The sequence below is a fragment of the Odocoileus virginianus genome, chromosome 13, assembly GCF_023699985.2.
Source record: "Odocoileus virginianus isolate 20LAN1187 ecotype Illinois chromosome 13, Ovbor_1.2, whole genome shotgun sequence".
NCBI lineage: Eukaryota > Metazoa > Chordata > Mammalia > Artiodactyla > Cervidae > Odocoileus > Odocoileus virginianus.
The window spans coordinates 37,844,043-37,862,109 of record NC_069686.1 but is presented as its reverse complement, the minus strand read 5'-3'; the positions used below and the strand labels follow the sequence as shown (position 1 = coordinate 37,862,109).

Sequence of the window (18,067 nt, the reverse complement as noted above, 5' to 3'; positions counted from 1 at the left end):
TGGCTTAGGCCACAGGCACAGTAAAGGACCGGGTGGGATCCTGGCCTGGGGCTTCAAAGTACATTAAATGGTTTTTGCTTTCTGAGTTCTCAGTTGCCCAGTTCCCCCACCAGCCACCCCTGGCTTTATTGAGGTGAAATTGACAAAATTGTGTTAAAGGTGTATAACATGGTGATTTGATGTGCATATACATATATATTGTGAAATGATTACCACAATTAAGTTAATTAACACCTCCATCACCTTATATAGTGACCATTTCTAATGGTGAAAACACTTCTTAAAATTTGCTTTCTTAGCTAATGTCAAGTATGCAACACAGTATTATTAACAACAAGTCACCATGCTGACCATTAGACCCCAGAGCTTATTCATCTTATAACTGAAAGTCTGTGTCCTTTGACCAGCACCTCCCACTCCCTCCACCCCCAGCCCCTATTCTACTCTCTAGTTTATGATTTTGACTTTTAAATTCCACTTTTAAATGATAGTGATACACTGGTTGTCTTTCCTTCTTTCTTTGGCTTATTTCACTTAGCATACGGCCTTCCAGTCTCATCCATGTTGTCACAAATGGCAGGATTTTCTTCTTCTCTTTTTTAATGTCTGAATAATATTCCTTACATATGAATCCCAAATATATATACTACACTTAAAAAGAATTCATTCATTGGCTGACAGACATAGATTGGTTTATATCTTGGCTATTATGAATAATGCTGCATTGAACATAGGGGTGGGTGCAGATATCTCTTAGAAATACTGATTTCATTTCCTTTGAATATATACCCAGAGGCAAGATTGCTGGATCATATAGAAGCTCCATACTCTTTTCCATAGGAGCTGCATCTTTACTATCCCACCAACAGTGGACAGGGTTCCTTTTTCTTTACGTTCTCCCCAGCAGTTGTCATCTCTTGTGTTTTTGATTGCTAACCATTCTAACAGGTGTGAGGTGATATCTCATTGTGATTTTGATTTGCTTTTCCCTGATGACTAGTGCTGTTTGTGCTCACTCAGTCATGTCCAACTCTTTGCAGCCCCCATGGACTGTAGCCCACCAGGCTCCTCGCTCCGTGGGATTTTTCCAGACAAGAATACTGGAGTGGGTTGCCATTTACTCCTCCAAGGGGTTTTCTTGACCCAGGGATCAAACCCACATCTCTTGCATCTCCTGCATTGGCAGCCAGTTTCTTTACCACTAGTGCCACCTGGGAAGCCCCCAGTGGTTTAGCACCTTTCATGTACAACAGAGGACGAGGTGGTTGGATAGCATCACTGACTCAATGGACATGAATTTGAGCAAACTCCAGGAAATGTTGAAGGATAGGGAGGCCTGGCGTGCTGCAGTCCATGGGGTTACAAAGAGTCAGACACGACTGAGCGACTGAACAACAACAAATGTACCTATTGGCTATTTCTATGTCTTTGGAAAGTATCTCTTCAGGTCATTTGCCCATTTAAAATTGGATTATTTGGGGTTTTTTTGCTGTTGAGTTGTATGGGTTCCTTATATATTTTGGATCTTAATCCCTTATCAGATATTGGTTTATAAATATTTTCTCCTGTTCAGTAGGTTGCCTTTTCATTTTGTTGATTGTCTCCTTTTGCTGTGGAGCTTTTTCAGTTTAAAGTATTAATAGTTATAAATGCCCCTCAAGTGGCCTCACTTGCCTGTGATCTTGGGCCAGGCCCTGCATCTCTCTGTCCTGTCTTCCTCATCTGTTTGTGGCTAGGATTGGACTGAATCAATGGCTTTTCGGTTGTTTTAAGGCATGGAACTCCTTACCCATGTGAAATTTTGTGAAATATCCAAATAAAAGCAATTTTATAAAATCAGACCTATTCTCAGTAAAGTGTAAGTAAGGGACGCAGAGTGCCTCCCACCCTATTCAAATCTCCTTCATCTGTTGGAGCTCCAACAGCTTGTAATCAGTTCAGCCTGATAACAGCCTGGCTGAATGCAGGAAGTCAAATGAAAGCCTAAAAATGCAGGTAATTTTACCTTTGTCAACCCTAAATGCTTGAGACAGCGTATTTTATAAGCTTTATGTCAACCAACCTAAAATGACTTAATCCATCATAAATTTCTAAGCACCAGTCATCCTCCTTTTATATGCCCTGTTCTTGTAACCGGAGTATTTTTAGCTTTGCTGTTGTTAGTGATGTGCAAATGAATTGGGTGATAAATTCTGTAAAGCATGTCCATCTCAACATTTTAGAACTATGCCAGGTCATTCCTCCCCCCAGCCCCCTGCTCCTGAATTCCAGAAACTCAGACTGTTTGCCTCCCTACCATCCATTCTTCTAACCCCCTGCTGCCGGAACACCATGTCCCCTTTCTTAACCTCTATATTGTCTCCTTCCAAAAAAATAGCCTCTTTGCTAGAAAGATGGAAACTCAACTCCTGATTTCAACTTTCTGCAAATTCCATGATTATTTAATTTTCCTATCAAGCTGTATTTCCTACTTCCTTCTAATATACATCTCCTTTCAGTAAGTTGTTCCCTCCCAATTCTCTGCCTCCAAGCCCATGGTCATGTTCTTCGCCTATTTCTCTCTTTTTCTTTCCCCATGATGACCCCATATCCTTTCTGTTGCCTACCAGTACCCTTTACAGCTCACCTTTCACATCCTTCCATGCTCCTTCCTCTTATTCAGTGGTACTTAGCAAAGAAGCAGTGTGATGTGGCACCAAGATTACAGAACAGAGAGACAATGCTGATACTACTATCCTGGAACTCTGCCACTTATTTGCAAGGTGCCCTTTGGCTACCCTGGACCTCACAGTTTCCTCGTCTATAAAATGAGGTTAATAATGCAGTATCTCCCTTGCCTACCTCACCATGTGGTCATCAAAATCAAAAGAACTATTGTATGTGAATGTAACTCTATTATCACTTACTGTACCCTAAAGCACTTTTTATAATTATTAATCATCTCTGCCCTGTTCTCACTGTAGTCATTTCATGTGTGATATCTAGTCCCGATGGTTTTTTAGGTCAAAGACTTTTCTTAAATAGAAAGTATAACTCCATTTCAACTTTGTAGTGGTCATCACAGTGCTGACCACACAGCAGGTTCTTTATATGGATTTAATAGAATTTTGATCTCTGATATTTCCCAGGAACCTACTATTTTGGATGTGCTGGCAATGGTGGTCATGTAATTATCAGATGGTTATTTGAATTTCTGGCATCTTCCCAAAGCAAGATTGAAATTCTAAGGATTTAAAAATGGATGTGGGAGACCTTAGAAGCAGGGTTGAATAAGTTGTTTGGGTGAGACAATCTCCTGAAAATGAATTCAAGGTAGAACTCAGTTCTTGGACCAGTTGTAATGAGTCTGATAGTCATCACTACAGCTTGTAAAAATTCTCTGTGTGTTATTATAGTTCCCTGTGCCATACAGTAGGTCCTTGTTAGTTATTCATCCTATATGTGCTGCACTAAGTAATTTTTAGTTGTGTCTGACTCTTTGTGACCCTTTGGACTGTAGCCCGCCAGGTTCCTCTGTCTAGGGAATTCTCCAAGCAAGAATATTGGAGTGGGTTTTGCCATTTCCTTCTCCAGGGGATCTGGAGCCCAACCTAGGGATTGAACCCACACCTCATTATGTTTCCTGTATTGGCAGGTGGGTTCTTTACCATTCCCAGACTCTTAATTTATCCCTCCCCTACTTATTTCTCCATTGTAACCATAAGGTTTTCTTTTTTTTTTTTTTTGTATTTTTTTTTTGTACATAAGTTTGTTTTTGATATCTGCAAGTCTGTTTCTATTTTATAAATAAGTTTGTATTATTTTTTAAGATTCCACTTATAAATGATATCATATGAAAGTAAAACAAAACAACAAAAGAACTTCAAAAACCTCTGTAGACGCTCACGACGGACAGGGAGAAAGTGCCAGTGCGTAAGGCTGCCTCCCAGATGCTAAGGCCTACACCACGTTTCACTGAGGAGACTGCTTCAGTCTGAAACAGCAGAAGAGCCGTTTGCTGGCTTCAGCTGATGACATAGTTTAGTAGTCCACATGAATTTGCATCCAACTTCTCCAAGTCAAAATAGGAAACAGGTTCTTATGTTATGTCCATTGTAAGAGTCAGGGCTCTCAATGCTCCGTAAGGTGATGGCAAATACTTTGTGTAAGTGAAAATTATTTTGTTTTGAATCATACAGAAGTATACCATTTCTAAAAGGAATCTGAAGTGCCTTCAGGAAAATAAGCTAAACCTGTTGTGACAAACTCACCTTGGAGGACAAGGACATACTGGGTACCTCTGACTACACTGGACATTTCATTTGCAATGAGTAAACTGGTCATCAGTAAAACTTGATTTTTCCAAGCCTGTCGTATCTAGTGTACCTTATGCTTCTGGGAGAATTGAACTTTGTTGGAAGGGTGAAGTTTCTGAACCGAGAATGAAGACATGAGGGCCCTGAAGTTTGCTGGAGAACGGTGCTAGGCTACCCAGTTCCTAGTTCAGGATGTGGACACAGCCTCAGCATGCTCCCCGTCAGACCACAGGTGGCAGTGTGTCCACCCCCATTCATTTATTCTGGTGACACCTGTGGAAAGTCACAGCCAGCATGCTTCTTTTTCTCTTGTTAAGAAAAAAATGTTTTTTCTCCAGACATTTCTTCTGTTGAACCAAACTAAGCATATGTAGATTTGTTCCTTGCAGACTTGCTTATTTCTAGGAGCCTCCCTACAAGATTTTAGCATACATAATACACTTCCCTACCTACTACAAGCTACAGGGATCACTAGAAATCATTTTATAAAAGTAAATGGAGCGGAGATAGTAACACTGCACAATTCAGTGTTATCTATAGCAACCTTCACCTATTTTCCATTTGTGCATAAACTGTCTTCATCACTGTTATTCAAACTTTAGGGCATGGACCCTGTCTTACTTAAATTTTTATTTCTAGCTCCTCATATAGTGCATAGTACGCATTCAAGAATGCCTCTTAGAGAGAGTAGCATTGACATATATACACTACCAAGTATAAAACAGACAGCTAGTGGGAAGCTGCTATATAGCAGAGGGAGCTCATCTCAGTGCTCTGTGATGACCTAGAGGGGTAGGGTGGGAGGAATGGGGAGGGAGAGGCTCAAGAGGAAGGGGATATATCTACACATATGGATGATTGACGATGTTGTACAGGAGAAACTAATGCAACATTGCAAAGCAATTATACTCCAGTTTAAAAATATACAAAAAGAGGTTTATATATATATATATTTGTGTGTGTGTGTTTACATATATATGCGTGTGTGTATATATATATCAGTTTTCCATTTAAAAAGTTTGTTAGTACTTCCTCAGCTAAGAAAAACTCCAAAGATAAGTTTGGATGGATGGTGCCGAACGTGACACTTCTATTCCAGGGCTCAGCATAATCACTCACACAGAGGAAGCCAAATCCATGGATTACATGGTGTGGTGCTGCCGTGGCTGCAGGACATTGCCAAATTTTCCTTGGTCTGTTCTGCAGGGCCCAGTGAGCCCAGACCCAAAGGAATTCTAGCGACAGTGCTCTCTCAACTGTCTTGAACTACCATTGCCAGAAGGTATAGGAAGTTAAGTAGAACCTAAGCAGGACTGACAGTATTTTAATATATAACCACATCGTAGGTCTCAGTAAGGTATTAAGCTCCTGCAGTTCTGAAATTTCCCTTGAAGGATTTCATAACCAAATTAAACTTGTGAGAGTGTTGGTTATTGCTCCCACTGCTGTTTTCTCAGAGCAAACTCCTGATTCTATGTCTGTTTGATACTTTTCTCCGGTATTTCAATTGCAGTTTTTAACTGTTTTAAGTTAATGGTGAAAACTCACTAGTATTTGCTATAAAATATGTACTAAGAGCTTGCCTTGTCTTTTCAACATTCTTTTTATTGAATTATAGTTGATTTACAATGTTATGTTAGTTTTCAGATGCACAACAAAGTAATTCAGTTATTTATATATATTCTTCTTCAGATTCTTTTTGACTGTAGATTATTATAACATATTGAGTACAGTTCCCTGTGCTGTACAGTAGATCCTTGTTGTTTATTTTATACACAGTAGTAGCTGTTAATCTCAGATTCCCAATTTATCCCACCCGCTTCTTTTTTCTTTAACAACCAAACTTTATTTTCTGTGTCTGTGAGTCTCTTTCTGTTTTGTAATTGTTAATTTGTATAATTTTTAAAGATTCTACATATAAATGATATCTTGTATTTTTATTTCTGAATTCACTTAGTACAGCAATCTCTAGGTCCATCCACGTTGCTATAGACGGCATTAATTCATTCTTTTTTATGGCTGAGTAGTATTCCCTTGTATATATGTGCTACATCTTTTTTATCCATTCCTCTGTCAATGGACACTTAGGGTGCTTCCATGTCTTGGCTATTTTAAATAGTGCTGCTGAAAACATTGGGGTGCATGTGTCTTTTTGAATTAGAGTTTTCATCTTTTCTGGAGTATGCCCAGGAGTGAGATTGCTGGATCATGTGGTAGCTCTATTTTTAGTTTTTTTTTTTTTCAGGAAAACAGTGGCATTTGTGGTAAAGAACCCACCTGCCAGTGCAGGAGACATAAGAGATGTGGGCTCGATCCTTGGGTCAGGAAGATCCCCTGGAGAAGGGCATGGCCACCCACTCCAGTATTCTTGCCTGGAGAATCCCATGGATGGAGGAGCCTGGCGGGCTACAGTCCAGAAGGTTCCTAAGAGTCGGACGTGACTGAAGTGACTTAGTGCTCACGCATCCTCATTTCAGTGTGGTATGTGATATGTATATCCCCTATGCAAGTGTTTTATTATTAGATCCACTGTCCCATCAAGTGCCCCTTAAAGGAAAAGGTGACTGTACTTTTTATACCTCCTTTCTTCATTCCACAATATTCAGCAAACATTTGGGCCCCTGCTCTGTGCCAGTCCCATTGCTGGAGATGCAAGGCTACTTCTACCTTCAGGGAGCTTAAATGTGATGAGAGAGGGAGACAGATACTGCCTGTGGGCACACCTTCTTCTTCCCATTGAAAAATCTGAGGTCTGATGAATGGTTGTGTGGGCTGCTGGGGCATTCAGGGCTGACAAACATTATTTATCAGTGGACTGAGTAAAGACATATCAAAGAGAATAATTGTTCAAGTTTGGGGCTTCAGACCCTAATGTCACATTAACCTGGAAAAATAGCAGCAGTGATTGCCATCAGCTGACACGCCGCCCCCAGACGGAGTGGGTGCTCTAGGCAGGCCAGGCCTCCTGCAAGCAGAGTCAGGGAAATATCCCTAATTAGAGTAGCTCCCTGAGCTGGCTCATAATTTGCTTAATCACAGTCACTTCACTAAACTATGGTTTTCGTTTTAGGGGGGAAAGTGCAAGGTTTGGGGAAAGGGAAAGGAAGCAATTAGAGAGAATTCAGACTGATCTTCCTCTCTAGTCAGTTTGGGATTGGCAGAAAAGACAGCAAATGACATCAATGACCAGGTGTAAATATAAGGAAGCTGATTTGGAAAATGGGTCCTTTGAGTCTTGTTTGGGTGAGAATCATTGAGTTCACAAAAGAAAGCAGCTGGTAAGTTCCAGAAACCTTTTTTATGTCAGCCTAGAATATGAATAATACACTAAATGGAGTGTAGTGCATATATTTAAATATTTATGTTCAAATGACTGTCATTTTTTAGCCTGCTCCGCCATGGTCCCATGACTGGATACAATTGCTTTTAAATGATCATTTTGTAGCTGCTTGAAAGACATTGTTCAGAAGATGAAAATCACAGCAAAGCAAACAAAGAAAATGCAGAAGAAACCATTAGAAACCAAATATATCCATCCTGGCCAACTCTATTTAAGAAGTTTTGAAGGCAGTTTAGTTGTAGGGATTAAGATGGAGGAGTTTGTAATTGGACCTGAATTTTAATTCTGTTTGTGATTTACTAGTTCCATGGTTTTGAGTAAGTTACTTTTCCTGTCTTTAAATTTCAAACTCACCTGTAAAAAGGGGATAATAATAGTACCACTTCACAGAGGTGTTGTGAGAATTAAATGAATTAATGGTGTTCAGTGCCTGACACCCATAAGCCCTCAATAAATGTTAGCTTAAAAAAAGGAAGTGTCCTACATGAGGGCTCATGGAGGAAACCATTAGCAAAGCATTGGAAAGTCTGACCTCTGAGAGCAGCATCTGTGTTTTAGGGAATGAAGCTATGGTGGTGAACAAAACCATGCTGGGTATGTGGTAGGTGCTCCATAAATACTGATTGAATAACTGAAAAAGTGAGTTGTGTGCATTTACAGTGTATAAATTGGATTATTCTATGAAATTAACATGTGTGTTTTAAAGGAGGAAAGTATAAGGCAAGAAATAATGGGTGACAATTTTGAGTGTGACAAAGGTATATATTTCAAACTTTTAGCCAGGAAAAGTTTATCCTATGATTTCCCATTAGGGATGCAAGATCTGGTTTCCTTTTCTTCTCTAAGATCAGATGACCTGGGGGAGCTGTTTGTAACGTTCTGGATGGTGTCCTCCTGACTGTCCACCCTCAGCTCCTGTCCTCTCCAGTTTGCATGATGTTACGATGAGCCAGTGTTGGGGAGGGACAGACACACATTGAAACTGATTAAGGATGTTCCTTTCTCCCGTTTGCTTCCACATCATAACCCTGGGGGCTCAGACGATAAAGAAGCCGCCTGCAATGCAGAAGACCTGGGTTGGGAAGATCCCCTGGATGTGGGCATGGCAACCTATTCCAGAATTCTTGCCTGGAGAATCCTCATGGACAGAGGAGCCTGGCGGGCTACAGTCCATAGGGTCGCAAAGAGTTGGACACGACTGAGCAACTAAGCACATGACACGTTAACATCCCTCTGTGATGGAAAAGGGAAGCTTGGAGGTGCCAGATCCCAGATCTGCATGTCTGTTCTGTCTGTGAGCTGGCCCAATCCGGTGTCTCTTCTGAACTCCCCGGGGAAGCGGTGGGCTGGTTGGTTCCGCCCCTGTCTGTGTGCGGTGTTTACCTCTGCGCCCCGTGTTCCAGGCCTCACACAGAAGGTGGGGAAAGGGGTGGCTAGTCTCTGCCTAACCCTTGCCTGAAGCCATTTCTAAGACAAGATGTGATGAACAAATACTGTCTTTGGAAGAAGATGTACAGATTTGCCAAGGAGAGAATGTAGGTCTGGGACCTCCTGGCTACAGGATCATATAAATCACTCAACACTAGTAAAGTCAAAATTTTGAAAGTAAATAATTTCCATTTGTACCAGAGCTAATTAGTCTAAGGAAAATGGTGACAGAGATGCATTCTGTAACTTCTCAGGCAGCCCTGGAAGTCTGGCTCCAAAGACAGAGTTTTCAACATACTCATCTCTAAGATGTTACAGGTAGGCAGCTCATATTTACTGAGTTTGCACTGTCTTCAGACATGATTCTAAGTGATTGTGATGTTCACTCACTCCCTTAAGGTTGTACTTTTTATTATCTCCTTTTACAGTATGGAAACTGAGGCACAAGGCGGTTAAGTGACTTGCCCAATGTTAGCACTAATGCTCAATACTTGATTCAATGTGTGAGGAAACTGAAATGCTGAGAAACAGGCCACGAGATAAATATTTAACTTGTTACTCAGCTAAATAGCAATTTCCCTCCTAACTGTGTGCACAAGGAACCATTGCATCCTTTCCTATGGGAGTGGGTTATAGACCCCTCTTACCTCTGAAGCTGTCATGTGGAGATGGGGAGTTGCTGAATTCTTAGATTTCAGAACCTCAATTGGAATCCTGGAAGATAAGCCATTTCTCATAGTTCAAAGAGCCTAACAGAAATTGCTCTTTAGGGGCAATAAACAATGTGGGCTAATGAACATAAAAAAAAATTTTGTGTGTGCTTGTCAAAATTCTGTATATCATATTAAGGTAATTATTTTTTGTGGAACATGCTTTTCATGGCAGTTGTGCATTTTGTTTCACATCTTAAAAACTGGTTTACTGATTATCTTCTACATTGTTGTTGTTCAGTTGTTCAGTCATGCCTGACTCTTTGTGACTCCGTGGAATGCAGAACCCCAGGCTTCCCTGTCCTTCACCATGTTCTGGAGTTTGCCCAGATTCGTGTCCATTGAGTCGGTGATACTATCTAACCATCTCATCCTCTGTCGCCCCCTTCTCCTTTTGCTTAAGGAGAGTCTTAAGTCTTAAGTCTTAAGGAGACTTCTCCAGAGTCTTAACTGCTGGACCGCTAGGGAAATCCCATGTTTTTCAAATGACTGCATCATATTCCATTTTAAGTGTATATATATGTATACACCCCCCCTACACACACACACACACACACACACACACACACACACACACAGATACTCTTTTGATGGACACTTAGGGTTTTTTTCCTATCACTTGCTATTATAAACAATACTCCAAAGACTATCATGGCAGTATATTATTTTGCATGAAAGCAGACCATCTGTAGAAAAAATTCCCAGAAGTGAGATTTTGGGTCAAGGGTAAATGCATTTGAAATTTTAATAATGTTTCCAAATTGCTCCTTGGAGTCACATTCCCACCAGCAGTGTTTGAAAATGACTGATTTCCTATGGTCTCCTCAAAAGAGTATTAGAAAACATTTTAATCGATCAGACAAGTCAAAATCTGGAATTTATAAAGTATAGTTTTAATTTATACTTCTTTTTGAAAAGATGGTCAGCTTACATCATGTTGTTTAAAGGCCATTTTATTCATTTTTTCCACAAAATATCTATTAATGTCCTTTACCAATTTTTCTGATGGGTTGCTGATAATTTTCTTACCAATTTTCAGTAGCTCTTTCCATGTTAGTGAGATTATCCATTGTTTTGTCTGTGACATGAGTTGAAAATATTTCCCCAGGTTATTTGCTTTTTTTTAATGATTTTTTTTTGTCATACAGAATTTATTGTTGCTTAATGTAATTGAATTTTCAAACTTTGTAATACATTCTAAGTTTTTAATCATAGTCAGAATGGCCTTTCCCCACTCCAAGGAAGTCATTTGTATTTTCTTGTATTTTTAAGGTATTTTATTACAGATAATTTTAAGCATAGACAAATTAAAGAAAATAGTATAATAAGCTCCAACTACCTGTCATCCAACTTCAACAATTAGGGGTATTTTGCCAATATTATTTCATCTTATTCTCCCACACATTTTGAGAATATTTAAAGCAAACCCCAGATATTATATTTTCTTTGTAAGTATATCAATATATATCAATGACATGTCAAATTTTTTAGGACATAACTTCTATTTCATTATTATACCAGTGATTCCTTAAGATTATCCAGTACCAGTCTGTGTTCAAATTTTCTTTTCTAGAACATTTATGGCTTTCTGTGTGTGCAGTATGAGGTATGTACCCAGTTATCCCAATTCAGTTTCTTAAAGTTTATTCTTATCTTACTGGTTTTAGATGCCATTTTTTCCCATATAACCATTAACCATTTTCTCTGGTGTATTTCAGTCTGTTTTCCAGACTTTCTATTCTGTTCCATTTGTCTGTCTACTCAAATGTTGCTGCTGCACTGTTTTAATTACTGTGGCATTAGAGCATGTTTTATTGTCTTTCTGAACTAGTCGTTCCCCAAATGAAATAGTAATCTACTCCAATTCATACTATGTAAAATGGCAGAAATATACAGTCCAGCATCCTCAGATCAGGGATGGGTCTGGTGACTTAGAAATCAACAAGGGGTGGGAGTAGAACGTGTGAGCACAAATCTGGTCCCTCAGGAAAGTAACAGTAATCACACTGTGGGAAAGTAAATAGTAATAACATAAAAGCTGGAAACGTGGGACGGGTCCTCATCTGGAGCTAGGAGGAGGAAGCAAAACTGGCAAAGCAAAAAGAACATGGTTTTGGTGGTTGAAACGTGCTTCTCCCCTGGAAGCAGACAATCCTGGTTCTCTTTGGCAAAGTCAGAAAGGCCGGTGGTAGAGGAAGTTGCCGTATTTGCTGTGTCCCTGCCCTAGGAAACCCATCAGAGACATAAAGCGTGCTGCGGACCAAGAGGGCCTGGCCCAAGTGTGTTGGGGAGACTGTGCCATCACTGTGCTCTGGGAAGTTCACAAACCTGAACAGGCAATGACCCTGAACTCCAAGGCTGCCTGTGTGCTGGCTTGTGCCTCTGAAGTTGCAGGAGTGAACCTTATTGTCCCTTTCTCAGGAAAAGGATGCAGATGTTTTATTCTGAACCCTCTTTCCAGGAGACAGTATTAATTCTACCTAACAAGATACCTTTACTGGAAAGTATCTGAGAGAGGACTTCTAATATGAGTTATTATGGGAAGAGACATCTGAAGTATTTAGCAAGGGCACATTTTCTTCTTGTGGTTTAGTCGCTAAGTCATGTCTGACTCTTTTTGACCCTATAGACTGTAGCCCTCCAGGCTTTTCTGTCCATGGGATTTTCCAGGCAAGAACATTGGAGCAGGTTGCCATATCATACTCCAGGGGAATCTTCCCGACCCAGGGGTTGAACCTGCGTCTCTTTTGTCTCCTTCATTGGCAGGGAGATTCTTTACTACTGAGCCACCGGGAGGGTATACCATAATACCTGTTTTTCCTTTTGAAATGCATGTATCTGCTGGACTCTGCACCATCACAAAAGTCCAGAGAATGATAAGGTGGTCACAGCACAAGAAAAAGGCCTGGATCCATAGTGAGTGGAAAGACTGAACCGGGATGACTGCGTAATGACTTCATCCCTGGCAGACACCCTTAATAACCTTTCACAGAGCCGGTAACCTCTTCATCCTCAATTTCCTCCTTATAACCTGCAGGAGAGCATACCCGCTTACCTCACAGGGATATAGGGAACTCTAATTAGGTTCTGATGGGAAAGTTCTTTGCTGATGAGTCATGATATAGTGACTGTGCTAATCTGAGGCTGCACAGCCATGAGTTGCCCGCTGCCCAGACGCAGACGCCAAAGGGTAAATGGAAATCGGTCATCATCAGGGTCAGGGGAGTGGACTTTTCAAACTGAAGGAATGGGTGAAGTCATCCTTGTTCGGGCATACTCCACAGTTCCTTCCCGAGTGTCTCTCCTGTGCATGGCAGCAAACAACGTGGTGGGGGCAGGAGGAGGTTAGCGAGGAGTGGCAGGCCTGGGGTGCATGCGCCGAGCTGGCTGCTGGGGCGGCGGGTGGCCTCCTCGGAAGACAGTAGCTCAGATTTGTGACTCTTTGGACCAGAAGTCGCCTTGGCCATCAGTGGTGTGAGCTGGGCGCTGGTTATAGTCGGCTTCACATTCCAGCATGGTTTAAACACTAAGAGTCATCGGGGCTACCTCAGCCCCCCTCACTTCCCAGATGCCACTCTTACCAAATCCCGAAGCTAGCTTTCTCTCTTAGGTGTCCCCGTGAAAAGAATCTTTGTGTTCACTTACAAAAGGGGAAAAGAAGAGGGACCCCTCTTTTGGCCTCTTTGACTTCTGTATTTGCATGAAGCTGAAAGTACTTTCAAGGTGTGCTTTATTTTAAGCACAAGGTAAAAGGGACTATTTTAGGCATTATCATAGAACACTGTCTCTGCCAATAAGGAGTTTTATGGTCTGGAAATTGGTACAGAATATGGATGAGATCTCAATGTACATTTCAAGCTGAACTTTTTTTTTTTTTTTTAAGGTGTCCTTGGGTGAGAGTAGGAGGAAGTGAAAAAGGAAGAGAAGAGAAAATTAAGAAGGGTGAGTACAAGTAGATTTGGAAGGTGAATTAAATGGCTTCTCTGGGCAAATGAGGCTGCTAAGACCATTATCTCAATAGGAACTTTTTGGACTGTGGAACGTTGAGAGGTAACCAGAGAAAAATCAGAGGAAGTTCAGGAGAAAGTCCTTAATTTAAGTGAAAAGCCCATTGTCACATAAAAATGGCGTTGTTTATTGAAATACAAGATTTTAAGGAAGGAGAATAGGGCAAATCATAATTGTGTTAATATGGAATTCTGGTTTTCAGTGAATTTATTTTTATTTTAATTTTAAAAATATAGTTTTTAAAGGTTACTTTGCATTTATAGTTATTAAAAATATTGGCTATATTGCCCTGTTGTACAACACATCCTTGAGCCTATTTTATTTTATTTTTTATTTTTTTGAGCCTATTTTACAGCCAATAGTTTGTACCTCTCACTTTTCCCCCCATGTTGCCCCTCCCACCTGACTCCACTTGTAACCATTAGTTTGTTCCCTACATCTGTGAGTCTGCTTCATTTTTGTTATATTCACTAGTTTGTTATATTTTTCAGATTCCACATATAACTGATAGTATGTATTGTATCTTTCTGTGTATTTCATTTAGTATATGCCCTCTAAGTCCATCCATGTTGCTATAAATGGCTGAATTTTATTTTCTTTTTATGGCTGAGTAGTATTCCGTTGTATGTATGTACCACTTCTTCTTTATCTGTTCATCTGTTGATGGACACTCAGGTTGCTTTCACATCTCGGCAGTTGTAAATAATGCTGCTGTCAACACTGAGGTGCATGCATCTTATTTAATTAGTGACTTTTAAATTTTTTTCAGTAATACCTGGGAGTAGAATTGCTGGGTCATATAGTAGTTCTATTTTTAGTTTTTTGAGAAACCTCTATACTGTTTTCCACAGTGGATGCACCAATTTACATTCCCACCAACAATGTATGAAGGTTCCCTTTTCTCCACATCCTCACCAACATTTGCTATTTGTATTATTTTTGTTGATAGTCATTTTGACAAGTGTGAGGTGACATCTCATTGTGCTTTTGATTTGTATTTCTCTAATATTAGCAATGTGGAGCTTCTTTACATGTTCCTATTAGCCATCTGCATGTCCTCTTTGGAAAAATGGCTATCAAGTTCTTCTCCTCATTTTTAAATTGGGTTTATTTTTTATATTGAGTCCTTTGAGCTGTTTATGTGTGTTGGTTATTAATCCCTTATCACTCATGTCATTTGCAAATATTTCTTTCAGTAGGTTGTCTTTTTGTTTTTCAGTTGTTTCCTTTGCTGCACAAAATCTTTTCAGTTTAATTAGGTCCCATTTATTTTTGCTTTTATCACCTTTTAGGAGATGAACCCAAAAAATATTGCTGTGATTTATATCAAAGTATGTTTTGCCTATGTTTTCTTCTAAGAGTTTTAGGGTTTTGGTGTTACTTTTAGGCCTTTAATTCAGTTTGAGTTTATTTTTGTATATGGTGTGACAGAATGTTATAATTTCATCCTTTTAAATGTAGCTGTCCAGTTTTCACTTATTGAAGAAATCGTCTTTTCTCCATTGTATGTTTTTGCCATCTTTATCAAAGTTCAAGTTGATTATTATTGATTAAGTATGTGGGTTTACTTCTGGACTTTCTGTCCTATTCCACTGATCTATATGTTTTTGTGCTAGTACCACACTGTTTTGATTACTGTTGTTGTTCAGTCACTCAGTGATGTCCAACTCTTTGTGACCCCGTGGACTGCATGCAGCATGCCAGGCTTCCTTGTCCTTCACCATCTCTGGGAGTTTGCTGAAACTCATGTCCACTGAGTTGGTGATGCCATCCAACCATCTCATCCTCTGTCGTCTCCTCCTCCTCCTGCCTTCAACTTTCCCAGCATCAGAGTCTTTTCCAATGAGTCTACTCTTTACATCAGGTGGCCAGAATATGGGAGCTTCAGCTTCAGCATCAATCCTTCCTATGAATATTCAGGGTTAATTTCCTTTAGGACTGACTGGTTTGATCTCCTAGCAGTCCAAGGAACTCTCAAGAGCCTTCTCCAACACCACAGTTTGAAAGCATCAGTTCTTTGGTGCTCAGCCTTCTTTATGGTCCAACTTTCACATCCATACATGACTACTGGAAAAACAGTAGCTTGGACTATATGGACCTTTGTTGGCAGAGGATTGTCTCTGCTTTTTAATACACTGTCTAGGTTTGTCACAGCTTTTCTTCCAAGGAGCAAGGGTCTTTTAATTTCATAACTGCAGTCACCATCCACAGTGATTTTGAAGCCCGAGAAAATTAAGTCTGTCACTGTTTCCATTGTTTCCCCATCTATTTGCCATGAAGTGTTGGAACTAGATGCCATGATCTTTGTCTTTTGAATGTTGAATTTTAAGCCAGCTTTTTCACTCTCTTTCACCTTCATCAAGAGGCTCTTTAGTTGCTCTTTACTTTCTGCCATAACGGTGGTGTCATCTGCATATCTGAAGTTATTGATACTTCTCCCGGCAATCTTGATTCCAGCTTGTGATTACTGCAGGTTTGTAATATAGTCTGAAGTTAAGGCATGTGGTTCCTCCAGCTCTGTTCTTCTTTCTCAAGATTGTTTTTGCTATTTGGGCTCTTTTGTGCTGCCAGCAGCAGTATTCATGGGTAGAATGGTCCCCACCGTGGCTGTGACTAGTGTCTATATCCCCTTGGTGAGCTGCAGCTGCCTCCCATCTCTCTAGGTGACTCTCCTAAGACAAGCAGGGAGGTCTGGCTCGGGTTCCTATCAAATTACTGCTTTTGTCTTAGGTCCTGGTTGTATGTGAAATTTTGTGTAGACCTTTTAAGAGTGAAGTCTCTATTTCCCCCAATACTGTGAAGTTCCTGAAATTAAGCCCTGCATGACTGAAGTGACTTAGCAGCAGCCTTCAAAGTCAAATGCTCTAGGGCAGAGGTCCCCAGCCTCTGGGCCACAGACTGGTACCTCCTGTCAGATCAGCAGCAGCATTAGACTGGAAATAAAGTGCACAGTAAATGTAATCATTTGCACTTGAATCATCCCAAAACTTACCCCCTCCCCTGCCAGTCCATGGAAAAATTGTCTTCCATGAAACCAGTCTCTGGTGCCAAAAAGCTTGGGGACTACTGCTCTAGGCAATAATCTTCCTGATGCAGGACCACACAGGCTGGGAATTGGACATGGGGTCCAGAATTTTTATGCCTTTTGGGAGAACCTGTGCAATATAATTCTCCAGTCTGGGGGTCAACCCACCCAGGGGTATGGGATTTGATTATATCTTGAGTCTGCCTTTCCTAGTTATCTTGCTGTGGTTCCTTCTTTGTGTCTTTAGTTGGAGAAGATCTTTTCTGGTGGGTTCTGGTCATTTTTTATGGATGGTTGTTTTGCAGATAGTTGTTGTTTTGCTGTGCTCATGAGAGGAGGTGAGCTCAGGGTCTTTCTACTCCCCCATATTTCCCCCTTCCTCAGTGAAATGTTTTTGTTTAAATAAACTTACATTTCTGTGTTAGGTTCTATGATGTAGTAAGAGTACAGCTTTGAATACACTAAAGCTTCCATGGGCTCCAGTGCTTTGTTCATCAAAATGTGTCCATTTTTCTCAGCTCTTCTATTAAATAAGATTCAGGAATTTTACCTCCCTCTTTTTCTCATTTCATGATGTTCTTCAGTGATCGTAGGAGCAGAAAAAAGATGCATTTCGGTGGACTTATGATATTCGCATAGGATTATAAAATATTTTTCAGCTAGATTTTTCTTGTTAATATTCTCATTTTCTTTCTAAAGCCTTCATTCTCCCCTTGATTGGTTTGTAGCATAAATCCAGTTGTAACAGTTGCCCTTATACTCTCCTGGTAAAGAAGTATTGTTTAGTCACTGCAGCTATTCCTACAACACCTGACACTTTGGTTCAGTGTGACTCACTTTCTGGTGTTTTGAGACTAGATTCACAGCTTCTTCAGGGTCCTGGAAGGAACCAGATGGCATATTCAGACTGGTGTTATTTGAGAGAATGAATAAGGGGCTATTTACAGTGGTTTGGGCTAAGTTTAGGGATAGCAATAAAGGATAGTCCCAGCCTTCAGAGATAGCAACAGAGAAAAGCCATTTCTCTCCTACAGGCCTGATGCTGTGAGTTGCTTAGTCATGTCCAACTCTTTGCAACCGCATGGACTGTAGCCCACTAGGCTCCTCTGAGCATGGAATTCTCCATGCAAGAATACTGGAGTGGGTAGCATTTCCCTTCTCCAGGGGATCTTCCCGATTCAGGGATTGAAACTGGGTTCGCCCATATTGCAGGCAGATTCTTTACCAACTGAGCCTCAGATAAGAAAAAAATGGTTATTGG

The 18,067-nt window shown here is 40.4% G+C and overlaps 1 protein-coding gene across 4 annotated transcripts in view; it reads left to right on the top strand.

The window, feature by feature from the left end:
• Positions 1–18,067, top strand: part of LYPD6B (LY6/PLAUR domain containing 6B) — a 229,674-nt gene that overhangs the window by 185,361 nt on the left and 26,246 nt on the right. For 3 of the 4 annotated variants that reach the window (XM_070476226.1, XM_020893426.2, XM_070476227.1), the window contains one exon: positions 13,657–13,715. The exons of the other annotated variant lie outside the window; for it this stretch is intronic. The gene's annotated coding sequence lies outside the window, so the exon portion shown is untranslated. The remainder of the gene's footprint in view (positions 1–13,656; positions 13,716–18,067) is intronic. 4 annotated transcript variants of the gene reach the window in all.